General features: G+C 40.5%; 1 pseudogene; it reads left to right on the top strand.

Annotated features, from left to right (window-relative positions):
* The first annotated feature begins 1,417 nt into the window (after window positions 1-1,417).
* On the top strand, window positions 1,418-1,968 carry LOC147424177 (large ribosomal subunit protein eL19y pseudogene; annotated as a pseudogene).
* The last annotated feature ends 7,833 nt before the right edge of the window (window positions 1,969-9,801 follow it).

Genomic DNA, 9,801 nt, shown 5'->3' with positions numbered 1-9,801 from the left:
GTGGGGATGATGAGTGGAGAAGTGTGTGTGAAAGAGGAAAATGATAAAGTGGAAGAGGGAGTGTGGCTGCATAGCATGGGCAAACTGGGGTCCACCAATAAAATTATAACTCACAGCTCGTAGCTCAAAAAAATATGAAAAAATTTGAGGTAAAAGTTCAGCCCACGAGCTACAACTTTTGTTGGTATCACCTTTTCAAATTCAAAGAGCATGTGATCTTTAAAAATTTAGCAAAACCGACTATTTTTTTCCACTGCACAAAGTCCTTGTGAGGTCCTTCTTTGGATGATTCTTTTGAATACCTCCAAGAGTGAGCCCCCCATGGTGCATGCATGCATGCCACATACCCTTGATCTTATTTGGTAGGTCTATAATTGAAGATATTGTTGAGATCATGATATAAGTGAATAGTACAACTAAGAAAATCAAATATTGAGGGGTCTAAAAAAAATATGTACATGTCAAATATAAATAATATAGGTGGAAAAAATATAAAGGGGTCAAAATAAATCTCTCTCATTATAAGTCTACCATAAAAAGATGAATATTTTTTGTGGTCTAATTTATGAGAGTAATAGAGAATAGATGTAGGAAGGAAAAAATCACAATAGTGAAAAAATATACATATAAATAGAACTAGTTTTTTTGGATTTTTGTTGGGATGGAGTTACACCAAAAATAAGAGAATCTTGCATGAAATTATTTTTATATGGAATAAAGAGTATTCAAAATGATAAGAAAAAATATGGTAATGGTGAGTCAATGTACATAGCATAAATAACACACCATAGGTAGAAATATTTAAATAAATACCAAAATAATTATGAAAAATCTTTTTATTTAGTCGCTATATACAATGAAATATTTACACACAAATGGGCCATAATATACTTATAATTTTTTATTTTTTTGGCTCAACTAGCCCAGTGACTAGCTAATTGAGGGTTTTTAAGAAGATATGAGAAAAGTCCCCTAACTTACACACACCTATATACAGTGAAAGGGTGAGGGTAACCACAGTGTTTGAGTGATTTGATAGGGTGAGGTAACTCGCTATGGAAATTACAGAGAGCCGAAAAACGGCTATCAATGTTAAGGCTTCCTCTTAGGACTGGCCGCATGGGTTGGCTAGAGCAACTCTCACGTTCTTTAAGGTGGCTAATGCAGGTTCAAGGCTTGCGAGGGACTTGACAATAGAGATTTACTCCTATAACAAGGCAAGGGATCAAATAAAAGCATTTCTGGAGATTCTGGGCAAATAGTACTTGAAAACTACTAGTATGTAGGAGTTTGAGAGAGAGAGAGAGAGAGAGAGAGAGAGGAAGAAGGAGAAGAAGAAGAAGACCTTTGTCCCATTAGGTTTTTGTGAGAGCGGGCGACCATGGTGTTCCTCAAGCTTTTGAGAGAGTGGGTGACCATGGTGTCCTTCAAGCTACAGAAGCGCCTCGTGGCTAGTGTGCTGAAGTGTGGGAAGTGCAAGGTCTGGCTCGATCCCAATGAGGTCAACAAAATCTCTATAGCCAATTCATGGCCAAATATCAAAAAGCTGGTCAAGGATGACTTTGTGATTCAAAAACAAACTAAGATACACTCGTGAGCAATAGCAAAGCGTGCTTTGGAGGCTAAAAGGAAAGTCCGTCATTCAGGATATGGTAAGAGGCAGGGTACTAGTGAGGCCACGCTACCCTCTAAAGTTCTCTGGTTGAGGCAGATGTGAGTGCTTTGCCTGTTTCTGATAAAGTACCAGGAGGCTAAGAAGATTAACAAGCATATGTACCATGATATGCTATGAAGGTCAACGGTAACTTGTTCAAAAATAAGCGTGTGCTCAAGAGTATTCACAAGTCTAAAGCTGAGAAGGTTCATGAGAAGACATTGTCTAATCAATTTGAAACCCGTAGAGCTAAGGAAAAATCTATCAAGGAGAGAAAAAGTGCTAGGTGGGAAGAGCGCTTGGACAGTGATTGAGTACTGAAGCAGCACCAGCCATCCTTACAGCTACCCCTAAGGCCACCAAGAAGTTCAAGACACGTGGGCCGCATAGCAAGACTTAGCTAAGAGGTGCGACTCAATAGTACTCAGATAGAAACCTTGGACATTTGAGTTTAATGAGATAGAGTTATTGCTTTACTCTTGAAAGCGTGACTATTGCAAGGCTAAAAGAGTTCTCATTTTTCAATTTTCCCCCATCTCTTTCTTTAACTATTGGTTATTGTTGCCGAGACTGTTACTATGTCTTTTATGTTGTTTCCAAAGGGAAAAAGAAGAAGAAGAATATATTTTTAATGTTGTAAACAACTATCCCAAGAGACCTTAAAGATTTAGCCAACAAGGAGAGAGAGAAGTGCCATTTAGCAGATGCGCCTCTCTAGAGGTCTCCTTTAGTTGCCTCTACCCGTCCCCAATAGAAGTTTTGAACTCTTGCCTCACAAGAGTACATGCTCTCTCTCCCCTGCCTTGCTTAGTCCAACAACCACCACGATTCTTCACACTGGATGCTTAATTGGGTTGGGAAAAACCTACTCAACCGCAACACCAAAAAGGATGGTGTGACAAGAGATTAGGTCGGGCTACGTCAACATGCAAAATCTCTACCTGTGACAAAGTACAAGGTCGCGTGATGCACATCAACACAGATATGTTGATCCTACAGCATGCACAATCTCCACCTCCTGAGCCTCCTCCCTCGCCCATATACAGTCCCCTCTCTCTCTCTCTCTCTCTCTCTCTCTCTCTCTCTCTCTCTCTCTCTCTCTCTCTCTCTCTCTCTCTCTCTCTCTCTCTCTCTCTCTCTCTCTCTCTCTCTCTCTCTCTCTCTCTCTCTCTCTCCTCCATCTCTCTCAATATCTTAAAAAACAAAGTCCATGCTGGCCGGGCTCTTTTAGAGACCTTTTTTTTTAACGAGATTAAGAGGGAGCAAGGAGAGAAAAAGAAAAGGGGAGGGGTTGAAAAAAACACCAAGTTTTGGTGTAATCACCTATAAATTTTGAGATTAACCTCTAGATTTTAAATTTGAAATTTAGAGAATTTAGCGTCATTTGGTGTAAAAACCTTAAAATTTAGTCAGTTTACCACAAAAATTCTCATAGATAGGTTTGCTAAGTTTTCAGAACAAAGTTTTTTTTGAGCATTGGTCCGTGCCTATATGTGAAAGAGTTTGCGTCTCTTTCAAAGAGATTTTTTGAAGGGTTTTGTTTATAATATATAGTTGTTGAAAATGATGACAGTTAAACTTGAGGACCTTCTTTCCTCATCTATTGTGAGTTTCCTATTCCTTCAAAACCAAATTTGTCAATGATTAGGGACCTTGAAATTTAGCTTTCCTAGCCAACACATTTGTCTCAACTTGGCACAATGTTGTTTGCTATAGCACAACCAACCTCTTAGTTACCCCTTAGAGGGGGTTACCTTATGGGGTGCTAAGGACCAAGACTTGGGCCACATCATTCTGCAAGAGGATAAATGCAATGCTAGACCACCATCCATTTGAATTGCTATGAGGCTTTGATGGACGTACAACTCCCAAACAATAGATAGAGTACAAACAAAACGGAGGGCTAAGCCGCATTAGGAAAATCATTTCAAAGGAGTACAATGACAATCATACACCATGGCTCTAAGAAGTGTATTTAGCATAGGGGCATCACACGTTGGGTGAGTAATCTAGATCGAGGCATGACAGACAATTCAACAGACTCGGAACCCTAAGTAGTCTAGGAACTTTGAGCTGTTCTCATATAAACATGGAAAATTTAAGAGATGTTTGTAGGTTTATTCACCTTCTACTTTGAATTTTGAAGATAAATCTCAAAATTTGTAGGTGGAATTACACTAAACGTAGGTTTCTATCGATATGGGTAGGTGAAAGAGAACTAGCATGTGGACAAAATTTCCATAAGAAGATTTTTCATAGCTTTATCAACCTTGCGTACTCCTCTATGAAAGCACTCTTTATAATCCCCCACCATTACCACCTCCCTTAACACATTTGTTGCCACTACCTTTGGCAACACCACCCCCCCCCCCCCCCCCCCCCCCCCCCCCTTCCCGATGAAAGGCTACCTATGATGGTGGGATCCAAACTTTACTATATACCATGATGTGGATTTTCTCAAAAGAATAGCCTCATTGCAGTAATAGAGTTGTTTTCAAGTTTCCACCGTTTTCTCTAGAGTAACTTAAAATGCATAGTATGTTATCGTACATCAGCCCACAATAACTTGAGTTAGAACAAGAGAGAGGAGAAGAAGAAGAAGAAAAAATGAAGAGAAGCTCAAGCTTCAAACTCTCCTTATTCATGAGATTTGTTCGAGTGGCAATAACCTTACTCTTTTAGCATAAGTCTTGTGGTCCTACATGTAGGGAGGTAGGAATAGGAGATTTATATCGACTGGAATCATGGTGCCACTATTCCAAGCAAGGATCAATGGTGGTAGAAATGAGCTTCCAATATCTGAGGGAAACTAGTTCGAAGAAGAGGAATATCAACAAGCCATTGTATGGGTTGCAATTGTTCTAGCCCATCAAAGGAAACATTCTATCAAACCCTTGTTCAATGGTTTTTTCTGTCAAAATTGTTTGGTCATTTGTATAGAGTGCTTTGGCTAATCTTGCTTGTTTTAGGGATTTCTCATAAAATCTCGCTCGAGATTTGAGATTCCTCTCCAAAAATCAACCTACAAGTTGGCAATTTTTTAAAAAATGATGTAAAACAGACATTTCTTACTTTTTCCTTAATCTACAGGCTCCAACGAGCATTAAAACCATGAAATCTGAAAATACTCAATAAACCAATGTTTTTCATTGTGTTAAGGGTTGTATTTCCTAGATACAAAACTTTCCCAAAATCTTACCCTAACACCTTCAAAAGTGGCTTCCAAGAAGTGCCCTCGGTCAAAATTTGAAACTGAAGAAAAAAAATCAAAATGAACTGTTAGACTGTGTACAAACTTCAAAACAACAAAAATTTCCTTCAAATAAAAGTTATTGCTAAAAATTTGAAAATAGGTCCCCCTTGGACTCCTCACAACGTAGAAATCAAAGGGTTCAAGGAGAGATATGGTGTCACAAGTGCATAGTAGGAATCTCACCGAGGTTTATTCCTTAAAGATCTCTTTTACTTTATCATGTCTTCTCATGTAAAATCTTACCAAAAAAAACCAATTTACACTTTAAATGACTACAAATATTATTTAACTTATCAAACAATCTCAAAATATGGTAGACGTAGAGTGCTCTTACACATCAACAAACACAAAAGTCTAAATTTCTTCTCATTCACTTTGATAAACATACATTCATAAACAACTTCCAAGGGGTAGTGTTGTCATAGTTCCTGCACCCATTCTAGTACATGGTATGCTCATGGGGTGACCTATCACATAAAAATATCTTTGGTGGGGGTGCCCTCATGTTAGGAAAGGGTGTCTTGCTGGAAAGCTATTGTATTGTCCTACTAGGGATCTCTCCATGTTAGCATAATGATTCTTGGTGTAGTGGGAGCCACATTTCTTGAGGAGAGCTTTATGCCACCATAAAAGATTCATGTTATGCCAGTTCCTTGAGCCATTATTGCAAACACCACCACTCAACTAGCGTAGCAAGAGGTCACCTTGTACCATGACGCGTTAGAGACTTGTTCTTTAAACAAAAACATGTATGAATTCAACATTTTCAATATATATAGTAAGACACTTGTTAAGTATATACTGTAGAAATTTGTAATTATTTCCATCCAATTGTGAATAAACAATCCTAAAATATAAATTATGATGAGATTACCCACCTCTAATAAGCATGGATTTGAAGCACCTACCTGCAAGATGTAACAAAGAAGGTTGTTTTAGAGGAAAAGTGGTGGCACTTAACCTCTCTAACCTTCAACCTTTGCTATTTAATACTCATTGAGTTTTAGCACAAAAGAAACCTTTGTGCCAAGCACTATAAAAAAATGTAGAGGCAAGATCTTAGACTTTAGAGTCTATGATAAGAAGAGCACAACCAAAAGTAAGAAGTATATTGTTCCATAGCACCAAGGGGTGTTTCTTTCAAATATGTGATGGTGTTGACAAGCTTCATAATGTGGACATCCTTTTTTTGCATTTGTTGTTGGAGAGTTTCAGCGTCCCTCTCCAAAGAGGCAATACTTTCTTGTAATGACACAGTTTTGAGTTGAAGAGATTGACATTCGTGCATCCACAAATGCAAAAGAGCACCTGTACCCATACATAACTACTTGCAATATCCTAACAAGCTTGCTTCCCTCCTCCCAAGATATTGAAGAGCTGTCAAAAGGTTATTAAAGGATGGATGGAAGCAGCTTATAGGATTCTTAGGGTACAAATGTCCATCCACCCAAATGTCAACATTTGTCTCACCAACGACCTACGAAGTTCCTAGGATGACCTCTGCTCACCCTCACGTGCGGCCTTTGGTGAAAACATTGTGGACAAGAGAACATTTATGCTTTTGGTATGTGGAGTATGTGGTGGCTGAGGCACACGGTTTATAATTTCCATGAGCACCATGGTAGTTTTTGTTGTGTGAGGAAGCAAAGGATGAAAAGAGAGATGGGGGAGAGCGACGAGGAATATGGGAGGAGAGAAGGGGACAGGGGGGGAAAGGGAGAGAGAGGGGAGGAGGAGGAGAGAAGGTGGCAGGGAGGGAGAGAAGAGGGAGAGAGGAGGGAGGAGGACGAGAGAACAAAGGTTTTTTCTTTTTTTTTGGGGGGAGGGGGGGGGGGGGGGGGGGGGGGGGCGAGAGAGAGATTTTGAAAAAGTGGAATTTTAGCAGCCATGCAACAGAAGATGAAATAGTTTGCAGCGTATATGTAACAACAACAGGCTGCCCAACAATAGTATAATCTGCAAGAGCAGATTTGTAAAGCCGAATAGAAGGTTACAGATAAAAATGTAGTGGTTTGAAGGCCAAAATATTTCTAAATTTTGCAATACCTACGAGCAATCAATAGAAGACAATGGAATTGATGATCATAATGTAGTGGAAGGATTTCATCTAATTGTAGTGCCGAAACTTAGAGGCCAAATTAAAGAGATCTATGCAACTCAAGGACCAAATTGGAAGGAATTCAAGAAGGCGCTGCAAGAGGAATATTTTCTTGAGGATTCGCAAAGGGTGACCAGATAGATCTTCAAGAAGTGGGTGTAGAAGAAGAATAAAAAATTATCTGCAAGAGAGCTACTACAAGAATTTTGACCAATTATCCTCGACAGAGCATCGTTTGATGAATTATTGAAAGGTTGAATTGTTTATTCAGGCTGTTGATTCATGATTTCAAAAGAGTTTGGTACAGTTGCTGGAAGATTCAATAGATGAAGTGGGATTAATGGCTGATTGGAAAATACTCATTGAAGCGGTGAATATGATCGTGAAAGGACACAAAAGGGTTGACAAGCTGGTTGTGGCCAATGTCATGGATGTTGTGGAAGAGGAAAATAAGGAGAAATCATCCTCAACAATACCCAAAGTGGAGGAGCCAGTTCTTGACAAACTGGTGAAAGGTATCCAAAAGTTAAATTTCAATTTCAAAATTGAAAAATTTGAAGGACTAGCTACAAAGGGGTCTACTTCTGAGCCTAGGCAGCAGCTTCCACGCAAAAATTGGGATTGATGCATGTGGTGTGATAGTGAAGACCATAGATATTCTAAGGAGTGTGATGAGTTTGATGAAGTTACAAAAGGAACTGGAAAGACAAGAAGATTCACCTCAACGCAATAGGTGAGATGCTCCGCTTGAACTTTGGTAGGGGAGGCATGGTAGAATAGTACGTTGCCACGGTACTGACTGGAGTTCAATTTTTTAGTTCAAGAAGTTTTTTTCCTAGAAGCAATCACAGAGGGATTTGGAGAGCAACAAGAACAAGAGGAAGAGAGATTTTGAAGGCCATTACAGCGGGCGGAGAGAAGGGAATTTCCTTACCGCCATAGAGATCACCACAAGCTCTTCATCTACTTCTACTTCTTCTACATAGTTTCATGAATTGTTTTTCTATTATCAATATTGATTCAGGTCAACCCGTTGTAAGGGAGATTAAACTCCTTATTCTACACCCAATTCACATTATGGTGCCATTAGTGGTGCCGCTTGGAAAAACATGCATCTTATCTTGTTCATGTTAGCAAATCTGTTTATTTTCTTATTGTATTTAATGTTATAGCAAATATTAGTCTATTATACGGTGTGGTGCTTCTTCTTCTCCTCTATTTTTCCACAGCTAGTAACCCGGGGCTGACCCCGCTTGCCTTTGAACCCTTAATCCCCCGACACCATTGTAAAGAATGAGGATGCAAGAGAGCTACACAAGACAAGCACAAAGCACACAGAGATGGAAAGCTTCTTCTTCTTTACAGGAAAGAGAGTACAAAATGACTAAGTGCTAAAGCTGAAAAGTAGCACATATGTACATGCGGTCACTAAGTGTGAACTCACTAGAAGCGTACTAGGCTGGCACTATAAGTGTAGTCCAGCTGTAGAATCACTGGCAGAGATCCTCCGTGTCGGTCACCTAACGCGCCAGTGAGTAAATGCCGTAAGCGGCCAAGACCCGTAGTGGATGCCAGCTCAAGGTGTAGAGCTCGACATCTCAACACTCCCCCTCGAGCTCTGCATGTCGCAAAGTCCAAGCATAGTCCGGAAACGTCGAAGCTTCTCAGCTTCGAGGGCCTTGGTAAAGATATCCGCTATCTGCTCCTCTGTGCTGACGTAGACCAAGTCGATGTCGCCCGCCAACACTCGCTCTCGAACGTAGTGGTAATGGACCTCTATGTGTTTGGTCCTAGCATGGAACACTGGGTTCCTAGGCAACTGCATGCTGCTGAGGTTGTCACAATGAATGACAATCTGCTGGTCCACCTGCACTCCCAAGTCCTCAAGTAATGTGCGTAGCCAAGCTACCTCGCACGCCGCAACTGCTGCACCTCTGTACTCGGCCTCTGTGCTCGATAAAGCAACCGTAGGCTGCTTTTTGCTGCTCCAAGTAACAGCAGCACTCCCAAAAGAGAACATGAAGCCACTCATAGATCTCCTATCAACAATGCTACCTGCCCAATCTGCATCTGTATACCCATACAATGCTAATGGTGCATCTGTTGTATAGAACAATGCGTAGTCAAGAGTCCCTTGCACATACCTAAGTGTGCGTCGTACTCCATCCAAATGTGGCTTCCTCGGAAGCTGCATGAACTGACTCTCCAAGCCTACTGTGTAGCTCAAGTCTGGCCTTGTGATAGTCAAGTAGATTAGACTACCCACCATCTTCCTGTACATATTGACATCCTCAACAACATCACCCTTCTCTGCACTCAGCTTTGCATTCACATCCAAGGGAATGGAAATCGGCTTACAATCAGCCATACCATACTTTGACAACATGTCCAAAGCATATTGTCTCTGTGACAGCCATACACCCTCTGGAGTCCTGATCACCTCAATGCCAAGAAAGTAGCGCAACTCGCCCAAATCTTTCATTTCAAACTCCTCTTTGAGAAGACCCTTCACATGGTCAATCTCCATAGCATTGTCACCAACAATAATAAGGTCATCTACATATATGGTAATGACCACAATCCCCACATCACTCTCAGGTACATAGAGTGAATGATCAGCATGAGCTCTCCTAAAACCAATACTGACAAGATACTTGGCAATCCTGTCATACCATGCTCTAGAGCCCTGCTTCAACCCATACAAAGCTTTGAGAAGTCTGCATACATAATCTGGGTAACCTGGATCGACATAACCAGGTGGCTGATCCATATACACTTCCTCTTGCAACTCACCAT

Source organism: Adiantum capillus-veneris, chromosome 26 (assembly GCF_014529385.1).
Source record: "Adiantum capillus-veneris isolate H3 chromosome 26, ASM1452938v2, whole genome shotgun sequence".
Taxonomy (NCBI): domain Eukaryota; kingdom Viridiplantae; phylum Streptophyta; class Polypodiopsida; order Polypodiales; family Pteridaceae; genus Adiantum; species Adiantum capillus-veneris.
The sequence above is the reverse complement of the archived record's forward strand: the minus strand, read 5'-3'. Positions and strand labels throughout refer to the sequence as shown.